At 32.1% G+C, this 23,889-nt stretch overlaps 1 protein-coding gene and 1 non-coding gene across 2 annotated transcripts in view; one reads left to right on the plus strand and one right to left on the minus strand.

Annotated features, from left to right (window-relative positions):
• The window catches only part of CDH18 (cadherin 18), a 690,430-nt gene that overhangs the window by 578,326 nt on the left and 88,215 nt on the right, over window positions 1-23,889 (minus strand). The gene's annotated exons all lie outside the window — the stretch shown is intronic.
• LOC123648695 lies at window positions 12,012-12,118 on the plus strand. The gene has a single exon (XR_006738721.1). It is a non-coding gene; the product is annotated as a U6 spliceosomal RNA (small nuclear RNA).

The following is a 23,889-nucleotide window of genomic DNA, read 5'->3' on the forward strand; positions in this document are numbered from 1 at the left end:
GGTTAATTCTTTTCTTAGTATAGAGATATTTCTTATATATTAGTTAATTATATGCTAGTGAAAAGTGAAAATCTTGTTACCAAGATATCTCAAATATTGTTATTCATATTTGGAAACATAAACATGTTAAATCAATGCCATCATTGAGATATTTAATAAAATAAGAAGCTAATGGTTGTTGAATATAGAGTAATTTTGTGGAACTGCATTTGGTACTGGAGACAAGATGATGCGTCCTACAGTGAGTGAAAGAAAATGTTACATATGAGTTAGGAGATACCACAGCATCTAAATCATAATGCACATCATAGCATATCCTTTGCATATTTTGCAGTGTGTATGTGGGGAAAACAAAAATCAAAATGAAAAGTGAGTGTTCTTACTTTACAAAACTGTTCTGATTATTGCTAATAAAGAACATTAATGTCCTTCTTCTATGACTCAGAGGAAGTATCTAGTATCAAAGTTCTCAGATGTTATCCTCTTCTACTATATTAACTTCTCAATCATAAACTTGGTACTTTAAGCTTATGTGTAGGTTAAAACTCATTATTCCTTATACACTAAAAGAGTGAGAATGTGATATACTTTATGTCTGAGATCATAAACTTTTTTCATCTTGGTGCAAAAAGGGAAAACTTTCCTTAGTTAAACTCTTTAGCATAGAATACTCTTTTCTTTGAGGGCACATTCCTCAGAGAGAAGGACAGAATTAACCTTGGAAGGGCCCAGCACTGATCTAGGTGTACATTATATAGTATAACATGTATTTTCTTCTTTCTCTTTTTATGCCACAATCTCATGAATTCTCTGTCATTATATTGATTTTATCTATGAGAAAACTGATGTGTACTAATGACCAATTAATTTGTGGAAAACTATAGAAATCAATATTGGAATTTAAATCCAAGTGTGCAACTCCAAAAACTTTCTGACATTAATAATACCAAAACACGTATGCTATCGAGTCTGATTCTAAGGACTTCACTGCAGTTGAACTGAATTAAAATACTACAAAAAATCATTGATAGTTAGATCTTAGCACAGGTTTGGATCTCCTAGTGAAAACCACACTGTTCTTGATCCCCTAGCTATTTTATTTAGCCTGAAGCTGTTCTAGTAAACATTCAATAAAAAATAGGTTTAGATAACTTTGTAATACACATAAAAACAATAAGAAAAGATGTCTCACCTTAAATCTCCTACAGCATCCAAAAATATTGACCCACTAGGAACCTTCCAGACAATATTGTAAATGCTACAACTTGGCTGAATGACAACAATAGTTCATTTAGGCAAATGGCTATGCCATCCATACTCCATGTTTTCTGAACATTCTATAGAATAAACTGGTTGTTATTGAATTCTGTTACTTTAGGGGCATGTATAGCCATTTTTGTTTGAAAACATCTAACGTTAATATCTAGAATAAAACTTTAAAAAGAATCTAAAAATATAAATTATCTCTCAAATATAGAATGCTATCAAGTGTGTTAATTTGATTGTACTATATTAGCTTTCATTTTTTGTAATTTTCATGTATAGAAAATATGCTGCAAACCCATGCTTAGATAATTTTATATAGAATCATTCCTAATAGTGACAAGCATCTACTTCAGTTTCTGCTGAGTAGCTATCATATAGTCAGCATCAAAAAAATAAAAAAAAAAATATGGCTACAACAGAATATTACCACTATATCCGAAAGCTATAAAACTTTTCTTCCTAATTTCAGGTACTACTGTATAGCCAGCAGTTAGACACTGAAACATGCATACTCACTGAAGATATACTCAGTGAAAACATGAGTAGATATATTCAGTTTATATTTAATTAAAAATAAAACATGATGAATGGTATATCTAAATATATATTTAGAGGGATTATTTTAATGCATCTTTAAAATTACTTGCTTGGATGTAGGATTTTATTTTGCAGAATAGATTCAGTATGTAGCCATTAAAGATTAGCTATTATAAGTAATATTTTTAAAGACAAATATGGAAAATCAACATTAAATTATCCATGACTATTGAAGAATCAGTATGAGAAAAGGAGACAGAAAATGGAGTGAGCCAGCCAGCCCTAGGTTGTGACCCCAATCACGGAAGCAAAATTGGCCTCCTAGATGTATACGGAAAGAACCAAGGTAATAGGATGGTGCAGTTGCAAAACGTTCCAATATCTGAATTCCATAAACTATCTCAAATGTTTTATTGTTTTCTTTCAGCAAAAGATGGACTGTAGCTTCTAAGGATTGATGGCTAAAAGCACAAAGTAGATGTCTTTGCAAAATGAGGGAAGAAATAGCACAAAGGAAATAGCTAGATCTAAAATGCAGCATCTCTTAAAAATATATTTGTCAATTTAATAGCATTTTGATGGATGGGTTGAAATTGTGATAGAAATTAATCTTTGAACTCATTTTGCACCACAGCTAAGTACTGAGGTTCCAAAGTAAGACAAAACTGGGTTCAAATTCATTTTCAAGTATCTATATGGTTATGTGATTTTAGAGAGATATTTAAACACCCTAAAATTTATTTCCCTCATTTGTAAACTGGCAAAATAATAAATATCTGATGGGCTGTTTGACAGATAAATAACACATTTATTTTAAAAATATTTCTTATGGTATTCTGAAGATTAAAAATGATTATATGTATCATTACCTCACTATCTGGTACACAGTAAAATCTCAGTAAATGCCAACTTGTGTTCTTAACCACAGTCTTTAGCACTTAATTTTACTTAATATGCAGTCATCTCATTTTTACCCAAAGCATGAAAACAAACTTAAATAGAGAAACTGTGGTGTGTTAATTGTTGGCACTCACTGCTTAGTCATTAATGAGCCGAAAAGTTAAAGTATTGTTAAAAATCTAAACAAAACATTATTTTTCTTGCTTTTGTCTATATGGAATACTTTCTACTCTCCCAGCCAACTTCTGGTGCTTAGCACAAATCTATCCACTTTCTAAAATAACAGAAATAAAAGCTTTTTAACAAAACTCAAAATGGAGGGGAGAGACAGATCATATTTTATCTCAAAAAGGTAGAGGGATTATGTTGATTGTTTTTTAAAATTGACTATGGACAATTACTCTACAGCAGCCAAAATAAATCCTCTGTAGCTTTATGTTGAAGGGACCTGTGATGGGCCAAGTTATGTGCCCCAGATTTCGTATGTTGAAGCCCTCACTGCTAGTGCCTCAGAATACACTGTATATGGAGACAGGACCTTCAAAGAGGTGAATAAGTTAAAGTGGGGGACTTAGGGTGGCCCCTAATCCAATCCCACAGGTGTACTTGTAAGAAAAGGACATTAGGGACACACAGAGAGACACCAGGACTTCACACGCACAGAGGAAAGTGCATGTGAGGACACAGTGAGAAGGTGGCTGTCCATAAACCAAAGAGGGAGGACTCAGGAGAAACTATGCCTGCTGGAACCTTGCTCTTAGATTTCCAGCCTCCATCATAGTGAGGAAATGAATTTCTTTTGCATAAGCCACCCGGTCTCTAATATTTTGTTATGGCAGCCTTAGCAGAGTAGCATATAAACCGTTTAAATAACATCAAAAGGTCAGGGGAAGACATTGGACCTGGTGGGGCAGAAACTATATGTGTTGGTAGTGGGAATACAGTGATGTTGGGGAGATGGGTGCAGAGGGTCTAAAGACAGAAAAGTCATTGGGTTATTGAATCAAGCCATATAAATTGTACCTGCCCACCTGCATGGTATTCCCAATCCTCCTCTCTCCATCATATATTTTCCACATCCTTGACCACATTCCAACATACTACATAAGTAACTTATTTTTATCTTTCTTGTACCCCCAACCCCATAACAAGAAAGACACTGATGTTAGCTTGCTTTTCATTTTAATTTCTTTTTTAATGACAGAATGTTCGCTCTTGGAAAATATTTGACACTTCATAAAAGTTCAAAACAAATAAATAAATGAGAGTGTCCAGAGAGAAGAAAATTCTACATGGGTGGCTCTAAGAGTCAAAAAACAGTTGCGTGAGCTGTGTAGGCCCGTGGAGACCCTTCCCATTCAAGAAATGTAGAATCAGTATTGACTGTAATAGACAGTGGCTTGACCCTGAGGTAAAAGATTATTCTGAAGAATGTTTTTACTGATTAGCTAGCAGAAAAATAATTTTACCTTATACTTTCTCATGTTAAGGGTATATAAAGGAGTTCATATTAGAATAATAAAACATAAAAGATAATAGTGTAATAAAAATGTCAATTGAAACAATTAAGTTAAAATGTTTTGACAGTATATATTTTAATATTGAATACTAAGCTATGATAAACTAAATATATACTATTTGCGCAAATTTTCCAAGATAATCCAGTTAAGAAGTCAAAAAGTAGCAAACATGAACTTACTAGAGCCTAACCAAGCCATCAGGCAACATGAGTCAAATACTAGATAGTGCAGAACTGTCTCTAGACAATACAATATTTCAGAGAATGGATTATTGGAGAAGTCAGACAATACCTTCTAGATCATCACCGGGGTTTTGCCTAACATTCATTTATGTGCCTATTAAGGCTTTATACCAGTAAAGGTGAGGAGGTCATGGAACAAAGCTCTATAGGAAAGAATAGATATGGATTATGTTTAGCAAAGGGATTGAAGAGTTTTCTTTTTATTATTGGAGAATAGTAGTATACAAAATAGATAAGTAACTATCTAATTCATGGAAGACACTGATTCTCATAGTAAAGAGTAGGACTCATTGTGCACTTTTATATAAGGAATGCCAATCATGGTAATGCATACTTGGAAAACCAATATGACAGTATTGAATGAGCAATAGGAAGAGTTAGTACAAACAAAAATGGGTAAGAAAATAAATCAACATGCCTCACATGAAGGTGAATGGGAGGAATGAATCTTGGAGCTTAAGGGGTGAGAGAAGAACTGCTAGTGATGGAAGCAGTAAGAGCAATGCCCCTGAATATTCGCATGCTCAAGAAATAAAAGCAGGCCACTCCAAAGAGCACTGATTTTACTTTGTTTTTTAAATCAACTGCCAATCATGGGTGCATGACTATATTGCAGGGTTTATCATAAGTATAGTCTGGACTATTGTTTTCTCCACTACTTGGAACACGAGTAAACAGTTTACTTGCATTTTCCATTCTCCTACAAGACATTCAGTTACTCCCTATCAATGCTATGGTGACCATTAATTTTCCACCCAAACAGAGACACTTCTATTAATAATTATATTGGGCCATCAGGACTATCCTATGCAAAGTAGAAGGTTATGCTTGCCTTAAATGTCATTTTAGATACAAACTATTGGAAAATCCTCTCTAAACAATTTTCTCATTAAATACAGATATTGTTACTTTAATAATATTTCCTTTTCTACATTTCAGTTGCATTTATCCTTCCCTATGCCTAATAGTCTAAAGTAGCTTTGGGTTTTACATTTTGTGTTATGATAGAAAATATTTTATATTTATATTTTATGTTTGGAAGTTCTGAGTTGGCACTGTTGAGTCTATTTAGAGGACAAAATGTTCAAACCAAAATTACATCTAAATTTCAGTCATTGAAGTGCTTCAGAAATTAAAGCTTGAGTATAATTTGTAACTGTCCATATGTTGTGGAAATAAGCTGAACATACATCAAAGAAATCATTTTTCTGGGAACGTTTTTCAGAGCTTTCAAAGGCTCACAGAGTCCTTGCTTCACTTGGAAATTGCTAAAGAGATTCCTTTGAACTATTGAAATGTGGGATATCCAGCATTTGTGTTCTGTTTTGTTTTGTCTAAGTTTTCCAGATGCCTTTATTCTCTGCAAGGATGGAGAATAGTTTCTAGCTGATCAACTGACATAAAACACTTTGCTTAATTTGCTATTATATTGCAATGCTCTTTTGCATGTATCTTTTCTTTGCTGTTGTACTTAAATGCTCTTTGGGATATATCTTTTCCTAGAGACCAAGGAAAAGTGAGAAGTTACTAAAAATAGGTTGGCAAGGCACATAATTACATAATGTAATTTATAATAACATAAATGAACTTGCAAGCATAGTAAATAATATGAAAATGTATAAGTGCTATGGTGAAAGGCTAATGACTTTGCATGATCAGATAGACGAAGGATAATAATGTCATCAACAGAACTATATTATAGAAATGGATACGTAGGTGATAATATCACAACCTGGCAAAACTAATCTATAAGATAATAGATCAAAAATTTAAATTAAAGTTAATTTAAATTTAAATGGCAATGATATGGAAGATAAATTATTTGGTGTGAAATGTTTAGCAAGTAGTAAAGTTTTCTAAAATTATATAAAGTACAATTACATAGGGAATTTTTCCCCCTTTTAAAAATTTTTATTATGATAAAAACACTTAACATGACATCTATAGTCTGAACAATATAGTATTTTTAACTATATAGGCAGAATGTTGTACAGAAGATATCTGGAACTAAGTTTTCAAAATCCACGTACATTTTATATTTATGGCATATTTCAACTTGAACACCAAATTTTCAACAGTTAAAGTGAAATATAGTTTTAGCAAAACAATACAGTTGTAATTTACAAAAACTTCAATTTATATCAATTTATAAATTAAATTTAAAATTAAATTAATTTAAATTAAATAAAGTCAAAAATTCAGTTCTTCAGTTGTACTAGCCACATGCTTACTGGCTACCATGCTAGACAGTGTGGTCCTAAACTAGGTAACAGGCAAGTCTATTTTATGAATAATTTATCATTTTTAATAAAATACAACCATAAATATAATATTTCTCAGTTTATTAAATGTATGGTCTTTTAAACAATTATATTTTCTACAATGTTAGTCTCAAAATACATTAGTATTCAGTATAAACCAGAATAATAATTGTGTGATAATAGCATAGCCTTTCATTCTTTCTTAAAATGTGAATAGATACATAATTGATATTTTTGAAGTGACTAGTTTAATTATCTCTGAATGAATTTAGTTCAAATTTTATAAATACGTTATTCAGAGATTCAATCTATAAAATAGTCACGTTCATTGAACAAGAGAGCACAATTTCAACACTGTTCTGTGATAGGAGCAAGGACCATAACGAAGAGCCTCACTTTGTATAACAAGAAGATTAGAAGATTCTCAGAAGGGGAAAGCATGGTTGCTAGCATAAAAAGCAATTAAACAAACCATACAAAACTCTCCAATCACAGCATCCCTGTTTCACCCGAACAATACATCCATCTGATATGAATCCTGTGCTTGAAGGAAGAACTAATGCAAAGATCAAGGAAACAGAAAATTAAGAATTAAGTAAATGAATATTAAATTGTTTCTATTTTCCCTTTTATTATTGTTTTTCTGAATTCTATATAGCTTCTTATCAAAGGACACAAAATTGATGATAAAATATGAAATTAATTTGAGTCCACATAATGAAAAGAAATATGAGGAAGAGAGAAGTTGGAAATTTCAATATAAAAGAAATAAAAATAAATTCCTTGAGGAAGTAATGGGTATGGGTAACTTAAGCCCAAGATAGAATTAATAAAAATGTGATTGAATATATGTAGATGAACCACTTTTAGGAAATTAAATTACATAGAGGAAGAAATAATTATGTGGTTCCAGAAAGGCTTGTATTTAATACTATTTAATATAGCCATGGAAAAAGTTGCTCAATCTCTCTGAACCTCAAATTATTCTGTACAATGGAGTTAACTGAAGGTTGGGATATTAGGAGTGGGAATAATATAGGTCCTAGCATAGAGACATTCAATAAATATTAGATCTGTTTATAGTGTGATGATACACTGTAATAACATAACAATGACTACAATGATGAAGCCCTGACTACACAGTCTTAATTATATGCTTGCTCTGAATTCTTATACCCTTTCAAATAGCTTACGAAATTGAAATTATTTTCCATATTTCAGAAATGGAAATCTATCCTCAAAGATAGTAAGCACTGATAAAATTACCTCATAAGTATGTTGAAGAGCAGGGGGTCAAACACATGTAATCCAGAAACCCTTCTCTGAAACACATGTCATGCTATAACTTAATGCAGACTCATATGTATACATCAGTCGGAAAGTTTACTTTCATATTTTAATTATTAAATTTTCCTAGCCATAGGCTGAAATGGATTTATCACAGAAAACCTGTGTGGTAACTGTTGGCAGTGTAGGCATTATATCTATGATGTAGGGTTATAATGACAGTGCAAGTGATATTTACCAAATCAATTCTATATTAACATGAATTTTAGTAAAGATATCCCTTAAGTTGCTCATAAACTTAAATGGCATAACTTTTTTCTTACATAACATTCATAATTAAATTACTTGTATTTATAGTGAAACTCTTGAATTGCAGTGTTTTGTACTAGTAAACATTGGTTTCTACAAATAGTCAGTAAAGCTACTTTTTAAGTTATAAAAAAATTAATGTCAAAGTATAGTTATTCAATTTGTTTTCTATAAACTTTTATAAGTTCCCACTTTTTGGATTAACTGCTGATAATGCTATAAAAATTTTACAGATTTTAACAAGTTATAAAATGTGGCATGGGTAAAGATTGTTGAAATAAAGTGCAAATAAACATTTAGAAAAGTTTAGAAAGCCAAAGTATGAAAACTATGATTGGTAGGGCATTTTATGTGAACATTTGAAATTCATTCATTTATTCAATTTACTCAGTAAATATTTATTAAATAACTTTTGCCTGTTAGTCACTGTGCTAGATTTGTTATGTGGCATGAATTATTAGTAGAAAAGGCCCCTGTCTGGAAATAGACTGAATTTCTTGTTCTAATGTAACCAGTTCTATGAACCCCTACATGTTTTATATAATCCTCTATCTTAACTAACTAGTTGACCTTAACCACATGAACTTTTTGGTTGTTTCCCAGAAATGATGAACTCAAACTCGTGACCTAAAGTGATTCTCTGGCCTAGGCTTCTCAAAGTGCCAAGATTATAGGTGTGAGCCACCACACTCAGCCTGAAATGATGGGTTTCTGCAGGACAAAGGGGTTGAGATTCTGAAGGCCTCAGGGCAAACATCTGCTGCCAGGACTCACCACCCCTCTCCACCTGTTCCAGGGCATGTTGGCCCCCCCTTAAAAAGCCCATGATCTCCATTAATTTGGGAGGCAGATTTGAGGCAGCTTCTCCCAATTCTCCTGGCAAGACTTGTGTTGTATTAAAAATTCATTTCTTCCTTGGCAATTATCGTCTCAATAATTGAATCTTTGTGCAATGAGCAACTGGACCTAGACAGAAACCTCCTTGGGGTTTTGACCACACTAAGTGGTTATGGCATGTAGGTAAGTGACCACTTTCTATTTCATAGAAAAAAAATGAAGACATTAAAGGAGAAGAGTCATTAAACATGAAGCACATTCCATATTAGAAAAGCCTGAGAAGACAGTTTGGCAGCAAGTAAATACAGTACAGTATACAGGCAAGTGGTTTTCTTTTGATTTGTATTCAGTGATGAATCCAAGGGTAAATTGTATATGTAAAAGATATCACAAAATTTTTAAATAAAACACTTGCATATATTTGTTTTGATATCCCCAGGACTTTTTTTGTCTTGAGATTCAGCATATATTAAAGCTGAGATTTAATTAACTACTCAACAATCCTGGGTGCCTAATCTCAATTCTATAATAATTACTCATGTCTCTTCTCTCACATCTCCAACTACCTCTGAAATATTTCTACATAGATACCTGGTACATCTCCATCAGGTATCTTCTCTTGAATGACCAAGTGCATTGTCAATGAGCAGTAATACTTTGAAAGGAATCTACTTTTCTGAGCAGTGGGTGCCAAGAATGGGTTTAAAATGTTCAGTAAACCATGCTGCAAACTGATACACTGTCATTTAGACTTTTTTCTTCCATTTATAGAACACAGGCAGAGTAGAAAGTTATGTTATCAAAGAACAATAAAAATTAATTTGTATGAAGTAGAAATAATCAAGCAAGTGAACAAAAAATCCCCCAAGAAAATAAATGAAATTAATCTGTCATAAATTCTGTAATAAAAGTTAAGAAGATCAAGACCCCCTTTTTTACTAAGGGTGTCACAAATGAGAAATGTCATTTAAAATAGCAATTTGGAATTTCTTTTTAATGGTTATTCCTTCAAGTATTTTCTTCAAAATTGCCATGAAAATCAGCAGAGAAGGACAATTTAATTAAGCAGCCAAAAGGCCAAGTAGAAAAAAGAAAATCTAAGACAAGTTGTTATAAAAAATAGAAACAATCAAGAATAGAATGATATTAAAATGGGAACATTATCATTTCATGTTTTATAGACAGGTGCCAACATATCTTAAGAATGATTAAATTTTACAGAATTATATGTTGTAGGAACAAGATGGTGGAATAAGACACCCTGATCTCTCCTCTCAATAGACATACCAATTTAGCAATAATACACAGATCAATTTCCTTTGTTAGAAATACATAAACTAGTAGAAAGGCTCTGTCATTCTGGGTGACTGCTACCCAGTCACATCAAAACTGGTACAAAAATTTGAGACAATCTCTCAACATAATCCCCACTCCTGGTGCAGCATTATACAATTATGAAGAAACCTCTAACTCCCAGCTTCTTCCTAGGAAAAGAGCTAGACTAATGACCAAACATTCCAACTTTTCCAGGGGCTTCTCAAGGAATTTGTTTCTGTCTTACCTGTCTCAGAGCACTCATGAGACTCTGTATATACTAGACTCCTAGGGACAAAAAAGAACTAGTCTAAACTAGTATAGTAACTCACCAGAGCTCTTCCCCACCCTGATCTCAACACAGAGCAAGGAAATGAAAAAACCAAGCTCTAATCTTCCCCAGGTAAGAAAAAGATTTGGATCATACAATCAATGTTCCCACTTCTTGGTGATGCCAAAAGGATTGGCTTCTGCCTCACTTATCTCAGAGCACTGAAGAGACCTGTCATACTCTAGACACATGAGGGCCACTAATAACAATGGTTTGGATTAGCATAAAGGTTTTAGAGACCCCCAGAATCTCCAGCCAGGCCAATTTTTGAGGGTCTTCTCTTGTATGAGGCCAATCAATGAACACTGGGAGAGGTGATGTTTTTTTCTAATGCATAGATGCCAGCACAACTAGTTAAGAAAAAAAAACTGACAAAAATGCTCACCAAGCTCAGAGGAGTAATCAGTTAGCAAAAGGAGAGTTTCAACAAAAAGATAGAATACTTTTAAAAGGGAAGCAAACAGGAATCCTGAAGTAGAAGAATGTAATAAATGAACTGAAAAATTCAATGGAGGGATTCAATACAAGACAAGATCAAACAGAAGAAAGTATAACTAGATCAAAAGCATTTCAAATTATACAGTCAGAAAAGGAAAAAGTGAAATAGAGGAAGAAAGCTAGGGACTTACAGACACTATCTAGCAGACCAATATACACATTATTAGAGTCCCAGAAGAAAAAGGGAGAAAATACCAAAAGGCTTATTCAGAGATATAATGAGTAAAAACTTCTGTAATCTGGAAAAAGAAGCAGACATCTCAATCCAGGAAGCCCAACCTCTCCCCTAATAAGATGAAATCAAAGAAATACACATAGTGACACATCATAATCAAATTATCAATAGTCAAAGATAAAGAGAGAATTTTGAAAGCAGCAAGAGAAAAGGAACTCATCACATACAAGGGGTACTCCATAACAACATCAGTGTATTTATCAGAAGAAACTTTTCAGGGGATAATATATTCAAAGGGCTGAAAGAAAACCACCATCCAGAAATCGCACATCCAGCAAAACTACCTTAACAAATTTAAGAAGAATGAAATTATGCCATTTTTTTCACTCACAATGAAATAAAACTATATCAATATTATGAGAAAAATCATAAAATTCACAAATACCTAGAAATTAAACCGTATATATCTGAACAACCAATGGGTCAAAGAAGAAACCAAAATATAAATTGGAAATTATCTTACAAAAAATAACAGAGCTCACTTTGGCCACACATATGCTAAAATTGGAACAATACAGAGTAAATTAGCATGTCCCCTGCACAAGGATGTCATGCAAATTTGTGAAGCATTCCATATTTTTAAAGCCACGTGTTCTCACTTACAAGTGGGAGCAATATAATGGACACTGCAGACTTAAAAGTGGGGAAAATGGGAGAAGGTGAGGGATGAAAAATTACCTATTGGGTACAATAGGTACACTGTTTGGGTTATGTGTATATTAAAAGTCCAGACTTCACCAATATATTAATACAATATATACATGTAAGAGAATCAACTTGTACCCCCTAAATCTATTGAAACAAAATAAAAATGAATAACATGCAGCGAGAAGCCATTAAAAATACACACACACACACACACACACAACATACTAAAGCATATTGGATGATGTAAAAGCAGTACCAAGGGGGAAATTTATAATGATAACTATCTACTTTAGAACAAAAGAAAGATCTCAAACAATTAACTTTACATCTCACGGAACAAGAAAAATAACAAAGGCCAAAGTTAGCAGAAAGAAGAACATAATAAAGATCAGAGTAGAAATAAAGAAAATAGTGAATACGAAAACAGAAGAAAAAACCAACAAACTTAAGAGTTGATTTTTTGAAAAGATAAAATTGACAAACCTTTAGCTAGACTAAGAAGAAAAAGAGAAAAGAAAATAAAAATAGAAATGAAATAGTAGGCATTAAAAGAGATACCACAGGGGGAAAAAAAAGAATTATACAAAAATACTATGAACAATTATGTGCCAACAACATAGATAATCTAGAAGAAATATTGATAAATAAATTCCTAGAAACATGCAACCTACCAATAATGAATCATAAAGAAATAGAAAATCAGAGCAGACCTGTAACTAGTAAGAAGATTAAATCAGTAATCAAAAACCTCTCAGCAAAGAAAAGTCCTTGACCAGAAAAGCCCTTTCTCTGGTGAATTTTATTAAATATTTAAAGAAGAATTAATGCAAATCCTTCTCAAACTCTGCAAAATGTTTGAAAAGCAGGGAACACTTCCAAACTCATTGTATGAGGCCAGCATTACTCTGATACCAAAGCCAGACAAACACTTAAAAAAAAAAAAAAATCAAGCAAACTGAAACAGCAGAAAATTAAAATGATCACACATTATGACCAAATGAGATTTATCCCTGAGATGCAAGAGTGGCTCAACATACAAAAAATACATTAACGTGAAGCACCACATTAACAGAATTAAGGATACAAATCTCTTGATCACCTCAATGGATACAGATGAGCATTTGAGAAAATTTAATACTCTTTCATGATAAAAGCTCTCAACAAACAAAGAATAAAAGGAAAGTATTTCAATATAATAAAGGCCACATATGAAAAGCCCCCAACTAAAATCAAACCCAAGGGTAAAAACATGAACATTTTTTCTTATAAGATTACAGGATGCCCATTCTCATCACTTATATTCCACATAATACTGAGACTCCCAGCCAGAACAATTAGGCAAGAAAAAGAAATAATAGGCCCCCCAGCTGGAAAGAAAGAAGTAAAATTGTCTTTGTCTGCAGATGGTTCAATGTTATACACAGAAAACTTTAAAGACTCCATTAAAAAAATTGTTAGACCTAATAAAGAAAATCAGTAATGTGGCATGATACAAAATCAACATACAATAATCAAATTTTTTTTATACACTGACAATAAACTATCTGAAAAGAAAATTAGAAAAACAAGCCCATTCACAATAGCATCAAAAGAAATAAAACACTTAGGATTAAACGCAACTAAAGAGGTGAAAGTTTTGTACTGAAAACTAAAGACTACAGAACATTGAGGAAAGCAATTAAAGAAGACACAAATAAGTAGAAACATATCTCATGTTTATGGATTGGAAAATTTAATATTGTTAAAATGCCTATACTACCTAAAGCAATCTACAGATTCGATGCAATTCCTATGAAAATACCAGTGGCATTTCTATAGAAATATTATAAATACAATTTCAAAATTCATGTAGAACTACAAAGGACTTGGGATAGCCAAACAATCTTGAGGAAAAAAGAACAAAGCTGAAACTGTTGTACTTCCTGAGTTTAAAATATATTCTAAAGATACAGTAATTAAAATAGAAACCTAAAAATAAGACTTCCAAAGGTAAACTGTTGGAAGAAAACATAAGAGAAAAACTTCATAAGTTTAATTTTGGCAATGATTTCATGGATATGATACCAAAAGTACAGTCAGCAAAAGAAAAAAATAGGTAAGTGGGATTATATCAAACTAAAAATTTTTGACATAGGAAAAACAATCAACAAATTGAAAAGACACCTAAGGAGTGTTGGAAAATATTTACAAACCATATATCTGATAAGTGGTTAATTTTAATAATATATAAAGAACTCTTCCAAGTCAGGAGTAAGAAGGAAAAAAAAAAATCTGAAAACCTGATTCAAAAATGGGCAAAAAACATAAATATGCATTTATATAAAGAAGATATACAAATAATAAAAATTGCTATGAGGTATAAAAAGATGCTCAACATGATATTGCTAATCATTAACAAAATGTAAATCAAAATCACAGTGAAACAGCTCCTCATACTTATAATGATGGCTATTACCAAAACAACAAAAACAACAATAAACTAAAACGTGTTGCTGAGGATTTGGAGAAGTTGGAACCTTTGTGCACTCATGGTGGTAATGCAAAATGGTCCAGCCACTGTGGAAAACAGGATGGAGGATCCTCAAAATATTAAACATAGAGCTACCATATAATCCAGCAATCGTATTTCTGAGTATTTACTCCAAAGAATTGAAATCAGTATCTCAAAGGATATTAGCATGTTTGTTATAGCATCATTTATAATATCTAAGATGTAGAAACAGCCTAAATATCCCTCAACAGATAAATGAATAAAGAAAATGAGTTATATAAAATGGAATATTATTCAGTCTTAAAAAATGGAAGTCTTATAATATGCAACAACATAGATGATCCTTAAGGACATTATGCTAAGTAAAACAAGCAAGGCACAGATTGAAAAATATTACATAATTCCACTTATATTTAGTAGAAGTATCTCAAATAGTCAAACCCATAGAAAATGGTGGTTGCCAGTGGGAGAAGTATGATGGGGAGTTAGTATTTAATGGGTGTAAAGTTTCAGTTATGCAAGTTGGATATGTTACAGAAAACTGCTGTACAACTATTATATTAATATCTATAGTTAGCAATACTATATTGTATACTTAAAATTTTTTTCAGAGTGATCTCATGTTAAGTGTTCTTACCATCGTAACCAATGATTAAATCTTGAATATTAGGTCAACATTTACGGAAAAGAAAAATGGACTTGATCTTATTGAAGTGAATAGTTGGTAACTCTTTAAGAAAATAAATTACAATGTCTTTATGAAAAGTGAATTTACAAATACACAAATGAATCTGAATTTGTATTTAGATTTGGGGGAAAGCAAGTGAATCTGATCTCTCTCTGAATAGAGAGAGGAGTTTGTCGGATGATGAAAATACCATGTAATTTCATCTTAATTTTAGGAAAGCTTATAATTCTGAATTTTCAAAAATCTAATGAAAACATATGAACAAGAATGTGGCTGGAGGGAAGGAGCAAATTGAAGGGAAAGCGTGTAGAATTAATAGAAAGTTTCTATGTTCAGAAAGGTAATACCATTCACAAAACTCAGTCTGAGAGAATGAAAAAAGGAGATAAGGATTTCATTTGAGTTGTATAAATTAAAAAGAGGAAAGTTAAATAGTCACAGGGTGTAGTTGTATTTTTAGTTACTATATTAAGCACATAAAAAAAAGGCTGCCAAAATGAAATGTAGATCAAAAAATGCAGGGGTAATAGTAGAGCACATGGTTCAAATAGTCTTGTGTAAAAGAGTAGCATGAAATAGTCTGTACTTACTTCTGTCTTGTTGTACAGTAGTATGAGAAGAATGTTCATGACATGAGAAAACGTAAAGATAATTTGGAAATATGTCCTGAAACATGAATAAATAATTTTACAGTCAGCTAAAAAAAAAAACAGCCAGATTATCAAGTTTAGAGGAGGAGGGTACAAAATAGACTGAATAACACTTACACACATTGTGGTAAAAAGTTATTCCTGGGAAAAGCATTATAGTAGAAAAGAATAATATTCAACTCTATATATTAGCTTCCAGCTCACATATTACATGAATCACTCAGAAGTGTATGGATAACTACCATTTGATTTCCAATATACAAAGCCTAAATTTATAGTTTAGCAGCTAGCCTGAAAATACAAATATGTATTAAAGAATCATTTCGTTAGAAAATTTTCTTTCATGCTGTAATTTGCTGATAGTTTGTGAGACATGATGTATATTTAATAATGTAGCTGTTTTGTTGTCCCAAAGTATGTATTATAAATATAATAGGAATGCTATAACATATTTTTTCTTGGCAAAAATGGTCATGTTGTTCCGTATACCTTTATTTTTCTAGAATTTTTTTATCAATCTCTTTTTACTTATTACTAAATAGCAAATCTTTGGAATAAGTTTCATTCAGCAAAGACAAAAGAGGATGTGACTCTTAAAACTATTATACATTTATACTGTTAACACAACAGTATAATTCCCAACATTCCTTTTCCATCCTTATAAAACAGGAATTAATTAAAATGCATTCAGAAATTAAATACATGAGGAGGAACCACATTTTGGTGTTCGAGTTTGATAAGTGGAAAAAGGGATTCCTTTAGCAAATAGACTCTAAAACGTGAAGCATATTTGGTCACATGAAAAACCCTCTAGCCAAAAAAATTGTAGATAGAGGTGACAGATGTAAGCACTGGTTCCTCTACTGTCCCAAAGTCACAGGAAATATAGTGCACTGTCACCAATGATACATTCCTGCAGATGAGAAAGAAAGTTCAATTCTGACTCCTCACTGTCATACCCTTACCAAAGGACACACTAGGAGTCTCCAAATTAGAGACAGATACCAAAGCTCCACTTCTCCCAGATAATTATAACTGCACAGTCATTAGACTTTTATGTAGTTCTAAGGACATGCCAGGTTCTCTTCTAAGTGCTTTTCATGTATGCATTCATTTAATCTGCACGATCCTATGAGGAGCGTTATCTTCTTAGATGCACACGACAGAAATAGAGGGACGGGGCAGTTAAGCAATTTCCACAGATGTTAAAACAGCCAGTGTCCACTTTGAATCAAGAGAGTTTGACTTCACCCTGGGGTTATATTGCCTCTTTGTCTATATTTCCTTCAGTCGAGAGTCTGTCAAACACATACCTATACCTATGTGCACATAATGTAACTCTGCACACAAGTATGGAGAGCTGTATTTGCTAGTAAATACACTGTGATGAAGTCTTCATTTTCTTATGTACAAATTCTGAGTCAAACATTTATGCTACTTTGTACTTAATACATTTTACTTTTTGTTTAACCTACAAAAACCAAAATGGGTACATTCAGAACAAATGAAGATTTCAATAATATATTTATTGCACAATTAATAATTGTAAAATGACTTAACTATATCTGTGTGTATGTATGTAAATATATACATGTCTATGTAAGTGCAATGGACTGAATGTTTTCATCCTCCGGAATTCATAGGTTGAAATCCTACCCCTTGAAATGATGGTATTAGGAGATGGGGCCTTTGAGAGGTCCTCAGGGTAGAGCTCTCATGACCTTATATAAGAGACACAGAGGGCTTTCTCTCTCCTTTTCACTACAAGAGGACACAGCAAGAAGTCTGCAGTCTGATACCTAGAAGAGGGGCCTCACCAGAACCAACCTTGATGGTTTCCTGATCTTGAACTTCCAGCCTATATATAGAACTGTGAGAAATAAGCTTCTGTAGTTTATAAGACACCCAGTCTATGGTACTTTGTTATAGCAGCTCCAACTAAGTTATATACATTTACATTTTGTATGTGTACACATATTGTCATGGCCTATCCACTTCTGTGATTTATGTTTTATTCCATATATATTGATTTTTCAGAAAATCAATATGATTGACTTTCTGAAAAATCAATATATGTTGACTTCAAAAGATATGATTCACTTTCTGAAAAGACATTATTATATACGAACATTTTTAGTAATTTATGTTTGATTTACCCAAAAAAAGCAATTATTTTCTCTAGTCACTTGGTTTCTTAGGATTTTCTTTTAGTACTCTTAGAGTAATACTGAATATTAACCAAGCTAGCAGACTATATAAGCCTAGAGATGCAGCCTCCAATGGCTACAATTTGTTTAATTAACCCTGGGCCAGTGGTAGTGGTAATAAAACAGTGCATGTCATGTGGCTCCTTTGAAGGTATTTTTAAACAGCCTTAGTTTTAATGCACTGAAGTCACTGACACCCTCTGCATGAAGCAAATGGTTAATAGCATCTTGAAACCTTTGTAAATTAAATATATAAATATATGTGTGTGTAACATGCACACACATATATTAATACATATATAAATATATATAATATGTGTAAACATTCAGCAAATACAACAAAAGCATTGTAACAATATTATTCGAGGCTACCTGCTTTATACTCATACCCGTCTATGTAAAAAATTATTTTAACTATTATCTATGAGCAAAAATTATCTGACTCCCCCTTTTTTTTAAGGCAAGAACAAGATGAAGTTTATTGAGTAAAGTAAGACACATTCTCTATAGACAATAAATGGACCACCTGTTATAACAGGATGGACAAAGTCAACAGGGAGATATTCTCTTAGTAATGATGTATCATAGTAATAGTTTTTCTGTAATTGATATTCAAATATGTATGGTATTAAAATTCTTGGAAAAAATAGAATTCACTACTTTTTGGGACAAAAAAATACTGTTTCAAATGTTATTACAAATTCCATTTATAGTGAAATTAAGCCAAAAAGTAGCCCTTTTATTAAGTTTTTAATAACATAAATAGGAAGGGAAAGGAACATGGGTTTTCATGCTCAAATATTTAAGACTCACAGATTCCTTAATCTTTCAGGAATTAAAAATACATTTAATCATATTTTGTGTGACATATAGTAATTATTTCAAATGAAATATGCTTTTAAAAGTTCTTTTTATAGATGGTTTAATAATATTAATCATTACAGGCACATATAGTTTTATTCCTACTGATTTGACACATTATTATGTTAAATTAATGTAAGAAAAATATGAGTTTTTTCTGTGAATGAATTTTAAAAATTACATATAAAGTTTAGTTTTGCAACCAAATTCATAAAACTTTAACTGAAATCAGTTCTTACATGAGAAGAAAAATATTGTCTCCTGTTTTCTGTATTCACTCCAGAACAACTTCAAAAACTAAAACATATACTCCACTTTAATGATAATATGTACCATTCAAAATCTTATTCACTATATATAATGCCTGAGAGCAGATGGAGAAATAAAAAGTAACATAACTGAATGGAGAAAAGTTAACTTTAAGTTCCTATAGAGGAAAATATAATATTAACCAGAGTCAACAATTCATACCATAGAATCTTTATAAATATCGAGAATAAAGTTCCATTTACAGCAGAAGTCAGAAGGTCGGTTGGGAAGGGTTATGTTAGCTTTACACAAGGTGTTCATTTAAAAGATGCAGTTAGACCCTCAAATTGTCACCACCACCACTACTCTTGCCTTCTCTTATCTCTGGAGGGAGAGGAAGTTCTAGTCTTCAGAGGAGTTGAATGAGAAAATTTCTTGACTTGAAAACACTAAATAAAAATAAAGGGAGTGGTGATATACCAAATGAAAACCAGGGATTGAATGGAAGTCTTTACAGTGAATATTGAAATTCTTGGTTCTGTTCTCCAATTCAGCTCTGGAAATCCTACAAGCAGGCTTGTACTCACCAGCCAGGAGAGTGAATGATCTTTTAATATAGAAGTTAAACACTTACAAGGAAGCCACTGATGCTGATAATTGGGGGTTTCCAACAAAAAGTTTAGTTGGCTACCTGGTCACCGTACCATATATTTCACCAATTTTCTACCATTTCTCTTTCTCACCCATATACATATACATCCATGTACATACTCACACACACTCAAAATTGAAGTTATAATAGGAATTTTAAGAAATCTTTATTACATTGAAATAGGCAGCAAAATACCACCAGACACTTACGGAAAATAACCATTTGAAAGTCAATAACCAAATTAAATAAACACAAAACGCAATACAGAAGAAATAGCAGCAATACGAAAAATATAAAAAAGAAACAACAAAAGAAAAACAAGTACTATACTCAAAGAAGTTTGCAATGATATCACATTCATAAAATAAGAATAGGAATCTATAGCAAAGGTAGGACCAAAACTTGTTCTAAGAATAAAAAAATAATAATTATAACAGAAATATGAAAGTCAATAAAGAGCTTCGAAGTAAAAAGCTTGGAAGATGAAGTGAAGATCTTCAGAAATTAGAAAATAAAGATATGATGATAGCAGGAAAGAAAAATGAAAGGATCCACCCAGAAGGACTACAAATAGAACCTTGTAATAGGAGTTCTAATAAGAGAAAAAAGTAAGGAAAATTTGATCTTAAATAATATAGATTTTTTTCAAGATTGAAAATAAACATCCTTTGCTAATGTTTATTACTCTGAAATTTTAGAAATTTATGGATACAAATAAGTTTCTGAAGGACAGTTCTGAGAAAAAGAAATCAATTTTCATCCAAAGGATTATTGAGGAACAAAAATGAATGTTAACTAGTCTGGTGGGAAAGGTTAGGTTTGAAATACTCATGAATTTTAATTTGGAATTAGGATAGGGAAAAATACCTTGAGCAAGAAAAAAATGTAGCATTAGAAAAATACAAGACACATTTAAGGAAAAATAAATCTGTGTATCTGAAGTTTCTTGTATAAGATAGACATACATAAACAGATATGAGTAAAACGTAGTTTATGGACATGGAGCTGAAAGGTAGTTTATGGTGGAATGTGGAGAGTCTTGAATGAGTAACACTATTTTTTAAAAATAAAACAGTTTCACATTTTAGTTGTGGCAGAAGAAATCTATCTTGAGGAAAAAGGATAGTTTTAATGTGAATGAACATGTTTATTCACTGTGTGGATCAGATGAGCCAATCCTAGAAATTTAACAGCTGACCTTTCCCCTAGCATTGATTTCTTTCGAAAGACAGAAAAATGTGGAAGAAAAGTAGGCTAGGAGTATAACAAAAACATATGGCTATAGAGATCTTAAGATTTTCAATTTTGAATTTCTCTAATTTTTATACAGAAATTCAGCCAGAAATTGTCTTTAAAAGTAACATCATGGCAAAACTATCCCTTGGTTCCATATATTTTTCTCTTCTATTTTTTTGTGATTTTCTCAAATTGCATACATTAAAAGAAAAATTTACTGGAATCAAAACTTCAAAATGTTTTCAGTTGTATTCTATAGAATTTAATTCTCAATGTTGAACTTCTACCTAACAGACACAAAAACTTTACAAAGGGCAATTTTCTCAAAAAAAAAAAAGGTTTAACTTTTGTGAATATTAAACAAGTATTTTTTATTATTCATTATATTTTTCTGTACTTTAAAATTTCTCAAAGAAATTCTCATCTAACTTTAAAATCATTAACCTTTGGATACGTTCCACTCCAAATGGTCAGATGATGCAAGTTCCACAAAAAAAAAAGAAGACATTTACTTTGTCCAATATGTTATGATATTTATTAAACCTGTACATGTTTGTTTCTGGCTACCTCAATGTTAGGAGAAAAACCAACACACATTTCTTGAAATTTTGAAAATATGAAGTCATCTCCCTTTCCCCCATCTATACTGAATGTAAAATATTTGTATCCTAAGGTACTTATACTAAAAAACAGGTAAGTGGAATGAGGGTATGATAAGAAAAGATGATAAAATGACTTCAAGATGAAACTTTGTGAGTTCTTAAAATAAATATTTGGGAATTCCAAAATAAAGTATTCATCATGTCATGTTACTATATTATATTGCCAAATGATGACATGATTCAACATGGTTTTCATTTCTACATCCCAGACCTAGCCCATTGACAAATTAGCACTTTCCTCTTTCACTTGTCTTGTTCTCTTTACTGCTGCTTCTCTTATACATATGCTCACTGCCTCATTATGTTTAGGAAGTAAGTGAATAATTCTTGCTAATTTTTAAAAAGGGGTTAACATTGGCTGAACAAGGACATGACTCAAAGAAACCTATTGATGCTATATAATAAAATGCAATGTTTCTGGGATAAAAAATTTATATGCAACAATGTGATATTTAGTATTACTTTGAAGTTGAAAATTCATTAACTGAAAGTTGCCACTTTTCAAGTCAGAAAACCATCAAACTTTTTTTTACCCAATGTGCTTTAATGCAGAACACACATAAGCACGATGGACCACAAATGTTCCCTATTATTCAGTACTTCTTTCTGCTGCCTTGCCTTGGCATTTTTTCTTAGATGTAGGGAAAAATAAAGCAAGAAAAAGTAATAAGGAAGAATTTTCTTGAAAAGAGCAGCCATTAGTAATTGTCCCACCATCTAGATGGTAACAGGCAATCCCTCAAAGGGAGCTATGTGCGTTTTTATTTAGTGGAGATAGAATCTTCTATCATTTCCCAAGGGAGAAGCCTGTAAAATATTGATGTTCTGGAGGGGAGTATGAAATAACACAAACACTCTTCCACTTTTTTGCTGATAGCTTTGCTTCCCTACTCTGAGGGTGTCCTTATCCAATCTCTCTCCTTAAGGGAGACTGTGATACTTTCCTCTGCAGTTTCTGATTTGCCCCAGTTTCCATTCAAAAATCCCACAGAAGCCTGTCTCTGCAGGGTTGTAAAACTATGTTGCCGCTTCCCAGCACCTTTCTTACCCAAGAAACTTCTATTGAAGGAGAAGGGGAGAAGGTATATCAAACAAGTTAGCATGGTCTTTAAATCATTGTTTAAGAAAAGGGGTGAGCAGAGAAGGAAGGAAAGATAACAGCATTCTCTTATTCTAGAAGTACCACCCATTGCATATTTTAATTTTATGCAATGATTGTAAGAGGAGCATTTATTTCCAGAATCACTAATTTGGTCACTTTAATTATCTAACCCAACAAAGGAAAACTCTAATATAAATGATACAGTAGTAATTATCTGTAGTCAGTTGTGAAATGAATAATTTTAGGTGTTTTGTCACATTTTCCCTTTTTCTTCACTGCTGTTGAAACTCTTTATAAATCTTACAAATATGAGTGGGAGACAAAAGGAAGATGCAGATTTTCTGTTTTTCTGTCAGTATGATGTGCTGAAGAGAGGAAGTCTGAGCTACTTTGAGCAAATAGAAACTGCATTTTGCATAAACTTTAACTTAATGGGGCATTTTGGCAGTAACTATAATATTTATGCAAGCATTAAAGAAAAAGGAAATGGCATGTTAGAGAACCCTAGGTGAGAGTGTCATTGTATAACATGTTTTACTCCACTCTGATTCTAAATAAAGGGTAATATGTGAAATGATTATGGCAATAGTAATATGTATTTATTCAGTAAAGTCATTTGGTGACAGTTAAAGCTCATTCCAAAGGAACCTTCTGGGATATAAATATTTTTCATACAAATTTTTCTCAACAAGAACCAATATTTGTGCAATGTCTTCATTTTCCTTGAAAAATGGATTACTTCAAGTATATACAATCTTTAAGTGAGGGTTGAAAAGAACAACGGGCACAAAAATGCTGCAAGACTACAAGTATTTTTGTTTGTTTTGGTAAACCAGGGTGCATAAAATGCATTCATTAATTGGTTTTAGAATCAGAATAGTTTTTTAATTCTACGATTTTGGCTCA

The sequence above is a fragment of the Lemur catta genome, chromosome 12 (assembly GCF_020740605.2).
Source record: "Lemur catta isolate mLemCat1 chromosome 12, mLemCat1.pri, whole genome shotgun sequence".
Lineage (NCBI taxonomy): Eukaryota > Metazoa > Chordata > Mammalia > Primates > Lemuridae > Lemur > Lemur catta.